Raw genomic sequence first — 13,420 nt, forward strand, 5'->3', positions numbered from 1 at the left:
TCCAGTGTTGACTAATCTTTCAAATCTGAAAAAAAAATGGCTCTGCAAACTTGGACCTACATCTCTCAGCTCCAAACCCATCTTTCCACACTCCGCTTTGCGATGCTGCAGCCAGGACTCTGGACGTGTCTCACCTCTGCTTGTTGGCTTCCAGTCTGGTTCTGGCATAATCAGATGTACTAACTAAGGGGATGCTAGTGACAGGCAGAAGGAGAAGGGACATGCTCCTTCCTGAATGTTTGCTGTTGCTATCAGTGTCATTTCAGCGACATCTTGTCACCTAGGCAGTGGCAGGTGATTCTGGTTTCCAATATTTTCCACACTCATAACTAACCTCAGTGTACCCTTAAGATACCAGCAGATGGCCCAACACCATCTCCACAGTGGTTTTGGTCTCAGCTCTGTGAGCCCCTTTTCCAAGCACAAGTTCCAACCATTCCCCTTTGATCTTCCCGCAGCTACTACCTCTGTGTCACCTCACTGCTGCTTTTTTGCCTTTCCCATCTTCCGATTCCTTATATTAAATTCTCTCTATTAAAACTACTGGTGTGATTTATGTTTTCCTGACTAGACTCTGGTGTCTGAATATTAATCCATTGCTTTTGGTCCATGAGTTCTATGAGTTCTTCTGATTCCTTGTTTTTGTTTTGTAAAAACTCAGAGAAGATGGGTTATTGGCCTGAGAAACCCAATGGGTTATGTACCTGAGAAAGAAAGCTGATGAGAAGGGAAATGCACAAAAAAGGAACAGAATCATGCTTTGAGACACTGACCACAGAATTATGCCTAAGTCTCAACCCCTAGCACCTGCAAATGTGATACCATTTAGAAATAGGGTCTTTTTCAGATGTCATCAAGGTCATACTGGATTAGGACAGGCTATAATCTAATGACAGGTCCTTGTAACAAGAAGGAAATTGGGACACAGAGAGAGACATGTGCAGAAATGGCCATAACAGAGACTGGAATGATGTATTTGCAAGCCAAGGAATGTCAAAGATTGCTGATAACCACCATAAGCTGAGAGAGAGGCAGGGAGAATTCTTGCTTAAAGCCTTCAGAGACAGCATAGCCTTGCTGACCTCTTGATTTCAGACTTTCAGCCTCCAGAACTGAGACAGAATATATTTCTGTTATTTTCTTCTTCTTTCTTTCTTTCTTTCCTCTTTTTTTCTTTTTCTTTGTTTTTTGAGAGAGAGAGAGCACATGCATGAGAACAAGTGGGGCAGGGGGCAGAAGGAGAGAGAGAATCTCAAGCAGGCCCCACAGTCAGTGTGGAGCCTGATGTGGGGCTCGATACCATGACCCTGAAACCAGGACCTGAGCAGAAACCAAGGGTCAGATGCTCAACCAACTGAGCCATCCAGGTGCCCCTATTTCTGTTGTTTTAAGTTACCAGGTCTGTAGTAATTTGTTATCAGCTCTAGAAAATTAATAAATTTTTTTTTTTACAAAAAAGCATTTGTTTCTTATGTGTGTGATTCAACATATCTATGCAAATAACCTCTTTAATTTAGGAAACAATTTTCACTTTCACAAAAATGACAATGAAACTAATATTAATTCCTGCTTGTATCCTGGTTCTGAAAGAGTGATTCCTAATCATAACACTTAAAATAGAGCTTTTTGGCCTAAACATTATACCTCCTGGCATCAGGCTCTTATGTAATTCCTTAAGCATCAATACTAAACATGCACTTAACTATTTCTTTATTCACAACCTACAAGGACAATGCAACGTTTTACTTATACAGGCAGGCAGACACAAATTAGCCATTTTTAGATTTTGCCAATTACTTCTTTTTAAATGAGTTATTAGAAAATTATAATTAATTAACCAAAGACATCCTGTTAACTTTGTTATTCTCCCCTAACAGGCCCTTTTGGCAACAAAAAGGCAAGAAGAATTTTGACCTTGAAAGAGAGAAACGTGTTCCCAAAGTAGTTTTGCATTGTTAATGAATGACAAAACTTTGGGAATTTTCTTCCATTTCGGTCAAACCAAACTTGAAATAACTAACAGCCAGTAACTGTAATCAGATCCTCAATTATACCAGGATGAAAATATATTTCACTCAGGATACTGAGGCCATTAGGATGTCAGACTCCCAAACCACTTCTTTCCGACTGTAAATCCACGGACTCTGGTTTCCAGCCCATTTTATGAGTTAAATTGCTGAAGCATCATTTCCTTTGTTCTTCGTCTAGCCCCACCGATAATTCTGCCAGAATGGTAGAAGATATGAAGACCATGGCAAGCTCTCTTTGTCCTGGGAAATAGCCTAGGAATCACTTTCTTTTAAATAGCTATATTTCTTCCCATATTCTCTTTACCACTTTCATTGAGGCCTGGCTTTAAGCCATCAAAACATTCAAGTAGAAGTCAAAGCCGACTTGACTCTTTGTCACGCTAGTCCTCCTCTGTCTACACCTTGGGTGTTCTCCAAGCCCCCTAGAAAGGAAGGCAGTTCATCTTTCTTTATATTTCTTCATGTCACTCCTTTGTTTTATTCTTTCCCGTGTGTGTGTGTGTGTGTGTGTGTGTGTGTGTGGTGGGGAAGCACCTTAGTGCAGTAGCCAAGCACATAAGCACATAGGCTTTGAAGTAAAAGAAGAGACTTGGGTTCAAATTCTGACTCTGCCAATTATTAGTTGTATGTCTTCAAGCAAACCATTTAAACTTCCATGGAACCTATTGTCCTCACCTATAAAGCAGGACTATCTAAAAAGTAACAGTAGTTGTAGTACTAAAGTAACAGTACTATCTACTTAGGGTTGTTTTTGAGGATCAGTGAAAAATAGACTAAAGTGCTAAGCCCTCTTAATATAATAAGTAACCAAAATAAATAAATAAATAAATAAATTCGGCTCCTGTATTCCTTTGCTTGATATTTATCCAGATTCCCAATCAGATTAGACACAAGTAAACTCTTACACATCCTATATTCCAGTGGCACCTAACTACTAAATCTCTGGGCAAATGAAAACTCCAATTTTGTTCCATTGATCATAGCGTATCAATACAAAAGCACTGTCGGTACATGGAAAATGAATGATCATCGACTGCGTGGAACAGTGAATAATTATAGAAGGTTGAATTCTAGCTTTTAAAATACACTGTATCTATACAAAAGACATGTGGGAGGGAAAATTAAAAATAAATATATTCAGTGAGATCCATAGCCATTTTTTGTTTATGTGAGTTGTCAGTGTGTTTTGCTTTTGGTGTGTTCTTCCTGTAGAACAGTGAAGCTGTTGAATTTTGCTCTGGAAATTGAACCGAGAGGCAGAATGTGTTCTTTTTCCTCTGAGAAATATTGCAGATTATTGTGTTCCATGAATAGTATAATTATTTCCACAATAACAGAAGACTGAACAGTCACAGGTGTTGGGTTTCGCAGGGCACACTGTGGGTGAGACCATCATCAGAAGCTTTGTTCTCAGTGTCACCAAAAACAGACATTGCTGTGCGCCTCACCGTTGGCAACACTTGAGTGTGTTCAGAGTCAGACTCTCCAAAACATTGTGAAACAACCCCTCCTGGAGGAGGCTACTCATTTAGAATATAACTTTCATCATGGCTTTGTCTCCCTCATCCGCACACCTGATGAAAGCAGCAGATGTCTAAAACTACAGGACTCTTCTTAGAATTCTACTCCTGAAGCCAATATGGCACTGTTTGGTTAAAAAAAAAAAAAAAAAAAAAAAAAAAAGTCACACCCAGCCCTGAGTTTTCACTGTCAAACGTCTCCTTGGAACACATACTCTCTGAGGCTTCCTGTGAATTTCCTAGGATGAGATTGGCTCCTTCTCCATCTGTGTATGCCTTCCATCTTCCTCCCCCACGTTAGACATCACGTCCCCTTCGCGATGACCAGAGAGAAGCATAAGTGCAATGGTTTTGATCTAGGCAAATGAAGGATGAAATTATCACTGACTTAGTGAGGAAGAAAGCCTAAGCAGCAGGTTTCAGGAGGAAGGGGAATGAGGGCAGTCAGAGTAGGAGTTTCATTTTTACCATGTTAATGCTTGAAACATCTCTTAGGCATCCCCGTGGAAATGTTTCTGGGAGAGGTCAAAGCCATATGTACATATTAGTCGTCAGTCAGCATGTAGGTGGTATTTGAAGCCATGGGACCAGAGGCAATGACCAAGGGAGTTAGGATAGATGGAAAAGAAAGAAGGACAAAGAACAATAATAAGATGGAGAAGGGATAAGCAATTAGTACGTTTTTATTAAATGCATTTGCTTCTCTACGTTAAATTTTCCTGGGCTCTCTAATGCTTTATTGAGACATGCTTGCTCAATCCCAGTACCCTGTTTTAATTTCCTTATGAGAAGTAAATGGAATACACCAAGCCCTGGAATGAACTGTACAGACGAAAGAGGGACCAGCAAGTCCCATAATTCAAACCCCAGATTTTTATTATTGCAAGCCATGTTTCATTGTTTTCTTTAAAAAGCAAGTCACTTAAATCCCCTCTTTTCATATCTGAATCTCCACATCATTATTGGCTGAATAGACTTGCTTGCCAGTAAAATGTTTGAAGCAGTCATAAGTGACAGATGAACTTTGTTTAAAATATCAGAAATTTTAGTCACTCTATGGGAGGCTTATTATTTGTTTCTTAATATTCAATATTTCTGTTATTCAAGTACCACATGAACAATGTCATTTTTAAATGTAATTGAAACTTTGTTCCTATCTTTACTGAGGTATAATTGACAAATAAAAATTGTATATATTCAAGGTAACATTTTGATATACATACAAATTGTGAAATTTCTTTACAAAGATTATAATCAGGATAATTAACATACCCATTATCTCACATAATTACCATTTGTATATGTATGTGATGAGAACATATAAGATCTACTCTTTTAGCAAATGACTACTATTAACTATAGCTCTCTGGAACTTATTCATCCTACAAAACTGAAACTTTGTGTGTTTTGAGCAAAACCTCCTCGTTTGCCCCGCCCTCCACCCCTGACAACCATTTTCTACCCTCTGTTTTCCTGAGTTCAGTTTTTTTTAGATTCCATATATAAGTGAGATCATATACCTTTATTCCTATGGAAAAAAACATATCCTCTTAAAAGAAAAATGTGATGACACTTAAGATCTACTCTCAGAAACTTTCAGGTAAACAATACTGCATTTTAACTGTAGTACTCTGTAGACATTAGATCCTCAGTGCTTATGCTTAAAACTGTAAGTTTTTACCCTTTGACCTACCTACATCTCTCCATGTCCCACTCCTCCACAATCCCTGGCAACCACCTTTCTATTCTCGTTTCTATGAACTTGCATTTTTTTTAAGATTTCATATATAAGTGATAACCGTACAGTGTTTGTCTTTCTCGGTTTAGCTTATTTAGCTTAGCATAATGCCCTCTCCGTTCATCCCTGTTGTTGCAAATCAAAGTTATATATACAAAAGAACTGAAATCACGAGATGTCTGCACTCCCATGTTATTGCAGTATTTTTTCATTCTTTTAAGCCATTTGAAATCTTGATTTATTTTTCTCATTAAATGGTCAGTACTAAACAGGATTACAAAAATCCTTTTATTTTTTTTCAAGTTTTTATTTAAATTCCAGTTAGTTAACATACAGTGTAATATTAATTTCAGGTACAGAATTTGGTGATTCATCACTTACATACACACCCAGTGCTCATCACAAGTGCCCTTCTTAATACCCATCACCCATTTAACACATCTCCCCACCCGCCTCCCCTCCAGTAACCCTCAGTTTGTTCTCTGTAGATAGTTAAGAGTCTGTTTTCTAGTTTGTCTCTATTTTTTTTCCCTATGTTCATCTGTTTTGTTTCTTAAAAATTCTTTTAAAGAAGGAAACATCATACTGATAATTTAAACAACTCTAATCAGATGAATTTAATAGTCTGTAGTTTAATAACTACTAAGACCTCTTCAATTTATAGTGAAAAAGTCACTAAATTATATTAAACAGAAATTGGGGCCTCTTTGAAAAGAAATACTTAAAGGAATGTCTAATATTTTGTAATGTTACCATTATAAAGATTAGGCAATTATTTTCACACACTGTTTATACTGAATTATCTTCAAAATTTTCTTTCATAAGCTGTTGATATCCTCATATAAATTATGGAATAATGTTCCATTAATGCTCTAGTGTCCAGAAAGCACTACCCATATACTCTTATATATATGAAGAGAGATCTAATGATGTGTGTCCATCTCTGTTTCTAACAAAATTACTTTGAGATAACTTTCTAATCTTCAGGTAAAAGTCCCTAGTTTCCAATCCCCTTTCCCATGGGTGGTTGCCGTGGCAATCAAAAGCATGAAAAGTTCTCAGTTTTCACAAGTGAGATGTTCTGGGAAAATTCTCCCTAATTCAAGTATTTTGGTAAAGACAATCACATACATTCTCATCGTCCAAATGACACTGAGATGAGTCTTTTATTCAAGTGATGAATTTTTTTTTAAATGAAAGGGTAGATATATTTCCCAGACTGCTTCGACATTGGAGGGAAATCAGGTGCCCAAGTGCAGTCACAGGACAGTAATTCTTCTCCCCACAGTTGTGCCAAAGTAACACACTGTCTATTTATGAAGATTCTGTGTGATTTCTGTACTTTTGATTGTCGGATTCTTACAATCACATATTGAACCTCCCATTTTTCTCTTCTTACTTCTGACCCAGACTCCAGATGTTCGCGTGAGAACTTTCCACCAACTGGCACCATGCCACCTTTGGATGCTGAAGGCTCAAAAATGAATCCTGCCGAAGCACAGCCTCAGTCCATTGAAGTCACCAATGCTACTGAGACATCACTGATGTCCTCTGAAAGGTGAACCTTGTCCTGCTTCTTCACTCCAGGTGGAGGTTGTTTCAATCACTAGTCCAAGCTACTGTGTCTATTCTATATTTGAATATTCAACAGTAGTATTTCCTAATAAAGGATGTCCTCTTCTCCCATCTGAGCTAAAATTTAACTTAAGCTATAAAACAACACTACCTTCAGGTGACGACTTCTTCACAACTAACTGAGATCATTATAAAATAGCTTTTTATTTTCAGGAAATTGTTAATAATTTTTATTTTAAAAATCACTTTTAAATATCTGTTACCATAGTAAAAAATGAAGTTTTACAGTGATAACTCACAATTGAAAATTTTCATAGCCTTTTCATAAGCTGACATATTTTTAAGTGTTTCTTAAAATGGAGTCTAGAATTTTTTTCATTTTTTAGAAGTTTTTATTTAAATTCCAGTTAGTTAACATACAGTGTAATATTTGTTTCAGGTGCACAATGTAGCGATTCAACACTTTGTACAACACCCAGTGTTCATCCCAAGTGCCCTCCTTAATCCTCATTACCTATTTAACCCATCCCTCCATCCACCTCCCCTCTGGCAACCATCAGTGTGTTCTCTGTAATCTGTTTCTTGGTTTGCCTCTCTCTCTCTCTCTCTCTCTCTCTCTTTTCCCCTTTGTTCATTTGTTTTGTTTCTTAAATTCCACATATAAGTGAAATCACATGGTATTTGTCTTTCTCTGACTGACTTATTTCACTTAGTATAATACTGTCTAGCTCTATCCACGTCATTGCAAATGGCAAGATTTCATTCTTTTTGATGGCTGAGTAATATCCCATTATTATATAGTACAATGGAATATTATGCAGCCATAAAAAGAATATTATATACATATCACTTCTTTATCCATTCATCAGTTGATGGACACTTGGGCTCTTTTGATAATTTGTAGATAATGCTGCCATAAACACTGAGGTGCATGTTTCCCATTGAATTAGTATTTTTGTATTCTTTGGGTAAATACATAGCTTTTTAAAAAAATCTCAAAGTCACATTTACTCTAAGACTGAGATCCAAATCTTTGGCAAGGAAGATTTTTTTTACCATTGTTAAGTAGGGATGCAATTTTCATGACAGATTCAATATTGTACTCAAATCACTCTTTCCCCTCTAATTCAGAGTACTGTTCTTTTTATGATCTTTTGAGTCTCTGGCAGTTTCCTTGAGATGTATGCTGTCCTAGGGGACCCCAGCATCATCTATGCAAGTGGACACCTGGCAAGCCCATTCCTACAGAACTCTGGATGAGGTCAGACATGCTTAAGACCCAAAGAGAACACTAATAAAGCTCCAGGTGGGGCCTCTGGTATGTAAGAAATTATCTTCTAATTTATTTGTTTAAACAACACAAGATATTTACTTTCCCAATGATATGCATCTAGGTGTGTACATATATTTCTGTTGAATTTCACCAACTAAAGTAGGTACACGGTGTGTGTGTGTGTATTAGAATAATTTCTATATTTATTAAATGTTAAAGGATTGGATTTTAAAATATTACTTAATTGGCTGGGTTTGGCATTTCATATAGCACATTACAGCTTATTTCTTTCCCTGAATCATATTTTTATTTATTTATTTATTTATTTTTAACATTTATTTATTTTTGAGACAGAGAGAGACAGAGTATGAATGGGGGAGGGTCAGAGAGAGAGGGAGACACAGAATCCAAAGCAGGCTCCAGGCTCTGAGCTGTCAGCACAGAGCCCGACGCGGGGCTCGAACTCATGGACCATGAGATCATGACCTGAGCCGGAGTCAGACGCATAACCAACTGAGCCACCCAGGCGCCCTGAACCATATTTTTAAATGCAAGAAATAACCTTGAGCTTTCAGCTGAAAGTGTCTTGTTGCTCACAAAGGATAAGTCAGGATGGTTTAATCATGCTGAGACCTACTCAGAATTTTCTAGAATTCTGTGTGACTCCGTTGACAGTGACAAATGAAGGTGGTCTCCACATACCAGTGGATGGTGCACCATCCTAGCTGGGGCACATTTAGTCCTAAGAAAGTAAGGAAGTAACGTGTTCCCATGTTTCTATGTTAGCAAGATTTTTGGGTGTTTTTTGTTTTTATTTTTTAAGCTACAAATGATAACAAAGTAGAAGAAAAAAGAGCACGTAACCAAGCGCAAGTTCTCCAGATTTGAGTGCCATTTGTTCTTTGCTATTTCTTTCCCCTAAAATTGAGTTTTATGCTAATATTAAAGAAAGTTAGACATTGTGGCTCAGAGGGAGTTTCAGGTTATTGGGGAAAACTGTTTCATGGAAGAAAACTGATACCCAAATGGTATTTATGCAGTATTCTGAAATTATTGTGACATTTGAGCAAAGCAGTTAAACATGACCTTCCCCAGGAATCATAAGATTATACTATTTTCAAAAGAAATAAAAGGACATTAATTATATCAAGCCCTCTTTTGGACTGCATTTTCAAATTTTATCTACTGACTAACATTTCAATTTATGAGACAGTTGGACTTTATACTATGAAATGTTGGTCATTTTTCTGTCCAGGTACAGAAATTGTTACAGTGATTTCTTCTACAGACACGAAAATGATAGAATATGACATCCCAAGGAAATGAAAAGCTATTTATGTGATGCATAGCAAGACCATAGGTGAACTAGTATGCACAATTCTACTTTTCTCCTAAGTGACTTGTGGAATCTATAATATGAGACTAACTAAAACTAAATGTGTCTCCTAATTAGGTCCTTCTGGTATTTCAGGAGCTAAACACTCAAGATAAAATCAGATGCAGGGAACACAATGAGGTAGGTAATATTATAATAGTTCTTAATATTCCTTGCAATGAAAACTTGATTTCTCCAAAATTACTTTAGGAAATAAAGTTATCCCTCACCTTGTGACATGGAGTACTTAGCACTTTATTTCAGAAACCATTCATAACCTGATGAAACTGTGCATCCAGTGGGAAAAGGCAGCAAGAGGAACAATTTAAGAAACATGGCAACACGGAAAAAAATGCTTAGATTAATATGTCTAGTTTATGTCATATTTTAAAACCGAAGTTCAGTACATAATGTTCTAGTCCATTACTTCTGGTATTCTCAAACCCAAATTGCTCTTTTTGACTAAGGCCATTTTCCCCTTAACTATCTGGGTATGTTCCCAAGGACTAAAGAGGAGCTGAGCAATCTAAGCATGTCTAGAGACCATAATCTTAGAGAGAATCAATGTTCTCCCCATCTTGATCTGATTCTGTTTTCTTTTCTCCCTGCCATGGGAGCCAGATTCGGAGAATGTAAATTTCTTGAGCCAGAATGGCAAAAAGGCCACCTGAAAGGATGAAATCACATGATCTGGAGTGAAGAGAGCATCTAGAAAATGGGAGAGCCTCAGCATCACTGTAGACAAGACTCCAACCTCTAGGTACCAAACTCTTCAGTTGCAAGTGACAGAAAACATATCAAATTACCTGAGCACATAAGGACCATAGACTCACATAATCAAAAATCAGGAATGGCTTATATGGAAGCAGCTCAAGTGTCCATCAATGGATGAATAGATAGAGAAGATGCAGTATATATACAATGGAATATTACTAAACCATAAAAAAGAATGAAATCTTTCCATTTGCAACAACATGGATAGATCTAGAGGGTGTAATGCTAAGCAAAATAAGTCAGTCAGGGAAAGACAAATACCATATGATTTCATTAATATGTGGATTTTAAGAAACAAAATAAACAAAGGAAAAAAGAGACAAACAAAAAAACAGACTCTTTTAAATATAGAGAACAAACTGGTGGTTGCCAGAGGGAAGGCAGGTAGGGGGATGGGTGAAATAGGTGAAGGGGATTAAGAGGGCACTTACCATGATAAGCACTGAGTAAAGAATTCCTGAATCCCTGTTGTGTACACTGAAACAAAAACAACACTATATATGAATTATACTGGAATTAAAATAAAAATCAGCAATGGCTTAATCTTGCAAATATTGTCACCAGGACTGATCTCTGTTTCCATGTTGCCTCTGCTTTTCTCTGTGTTGCTCCCTTTTCAGAGAGGCTTTCTTCATGTTGACAAAATGGCTGTCAGCAACTCCCTGCTTCTATCTTTCCAGGTCTAAGCCCACAGTCAAGAGAATGAGTCAGTAAGTAAAGCAAAAGTTCTGGAATTTTCTCTGATTGGAAAAAAAATCACCTTGGCTCAGGTCTTGTGCCATCCATAAACCAATCTCTACAGAAAGGGAGATGTGATTCTCAGATCAACCAGTCTTGGATAACCTGCTGTCTCTGGAGCCATGGTAGCATCCATTATGCCAAAAGCACATAGACCAAGAGTAGGTTAGGGGTGGTGTCCTGGGGTAAAGTCACATCACCATCGCCAGAAGAAGAAACCATGGATATAAGCAAGCAAAAGTAATAACTGTCCACTGAGCATTATTCCAGTGATTTTCAATCTTGGCACATAAAGCCCACATGGGCTTTATCCCTCAAAAATTCTGAAACATTTGTTCCAGGGTAGGAAATGGATGTATGTGTTGTGAAAAAGCTCTGTAGAGGTTTCAGTAATCAGCCAGGTCTACATCACTAAGTGTTCCCAATTAATTCATTTTTTAGGTGAGTGTGGTAAAAGAATTTAGCAATTCTCAAACTTTCCAGCTGTGAGCCACTTTAACGGTGCTAAGAACATTAGAGCTCACCTACTTACTCACCCACTCATACTTGACTAGCACCAAACACACCTCCCTCATTGATGTTGTTCCGATAGGATACCACTTAAGAAATCTTCTTTTTAAAAAATTCTAAACAGGACTCTAAGCTCTGCCCTACTTACAATAATGTGCTTGTCAAGGTTACCAGGTTTCCTTAGGAAAAAAAAAATTAAGCATGTGGTTAATGGAAAAATTCAGCTTAAACTAAATATTAGAATATAATAATATGTCCAATTTGACACTTAGCCTCTCCCTTACTTGACCTTCTCACCTAGTCACTCTCTCCCATATTTACACCATAGACCGTGGTATTGCATGAAGTTACACTACCTTTAAAATAATAAAATCACACCCCCCACCCTTAACCATAATCTCCTTTCCTTCTTGTTAGTTTGACCGTTCTTTGTCTTCATGGAGCCTCAAGTCTCTATCCATTGGCCTCTACCTGTCTTTATATCCTTCCTTACCCAAATTAGATGCTAGGTTCCTCCAGGATCTTCCAAGTGAGAGCATGAATGGCTACCAGCAGACACCCATGGTGCTTCTCCCATCCCCAAGGCCCCAGGCTTTGCCGAGATGCTCGAGGAGGGAGCGAAGCATGTTTCAAGCTGTGGATAGAGACATACCAGCTCACAGGGAGCTTACCCAAGTTAGATTCTACAGTCAGCAAGTTCAATAATGCTATGCTTAATACCTCTTGGTCTCTGTACTTGCCAGCCCAGCTGCAGGACTTCCTCCAAGTTTGCACTCAGGCAGCTGCATCTTGCTAGAGAAAAAGCCCAACATGGAACATGCAAGACCTATCACATGCTCCACTCAGAACCCTCCAGTGGCTTCTCATCTCACTCTGATTAAAAGCCAAATTCTTTTCCATATTCTAGAACACTCTGTGATTTGGCCCACACTTTCTATTCTGGCCTTATCTCCTCTTCACAGCACTCCAGCTACTCTGATCTCATTGCTGATATTCCTCCTGCCTCAGGGCATTTGCATTTATCTTTACCTTTATGAGGTCTTTGTCTAAAATTTCTGAGTCCAGATATCTACAAGTCTCACTCCTTTACTTCATTCAGGTCTCTGCTGAACTGTCTCCTTCCCTGACTACCACGTACAACAGATATCCTCCCATAACTATGATTTTTCTGGATAGCATCTGTCACCACCTACCATAACACATATGAGGCACTCCTTTATATAATCTTTGCCTATTTTCCTCTGTGGAAACATAGGGTCTCTAATGACATAGAACGGACTTGTTTTGTTTGCCACTATATCTTTAACACCTAGAATAGTGTTAACATTCAGTAAGTATTCATTTACTTTATTTTAACAATAAACATTCATTATTGAGTAAGTAAATGAAGGAAATATATTTGTACCATTATAAGTTCATGGTCACCTCAACGGTGGGTCTCAACACCACCTGGTAGTTCCCTGGTTCATCTAGTCAGCTCAGTCTCCTACTCTCCGTAATGATTATTTCAAAACTCTTCCACTCTCTTAAAAACTCTGGCCCTTTCTCCAGCGTACCTCATCAACACACACCTACACACACACCCACCATACACACACACACATTCACTCATGTATATACCTCCCACAGCCCAGAGCTACCCTCACAGCGGGCAATCTCCCTTGCTACTTTACAGAGAAATAGGTGCTCACAGATAAATTCCTGTGTGCCGTTACAAACCTACATACCTTGCCATATGTATACTCATACATTTCTAATTCCTTTTGTTATAAAAGAAAGGATGTACTCATTCCTGTCTGAATCGGTCCCTCCTCTTTTTGGTGGATCCTATTTTCCCCTGCCTTCTCAGGAACTACTCCTTTCTGAATTTTCAAATAGCCTCAAGTC

Source organism: Panthera onca, chromosome A1 (assembly GCF_046562875.1).
Source record: "Panthera onca isolate mPanOnc1 chromosome A1, mPanOnc1 haplotype 2, whole genome shotgun sequence".
Lineage (NCBI taxonomy): Eukaryota > Metazoa > Chordata > Mammalia > Carnivora > Felidae > Panthera > Panthera onca.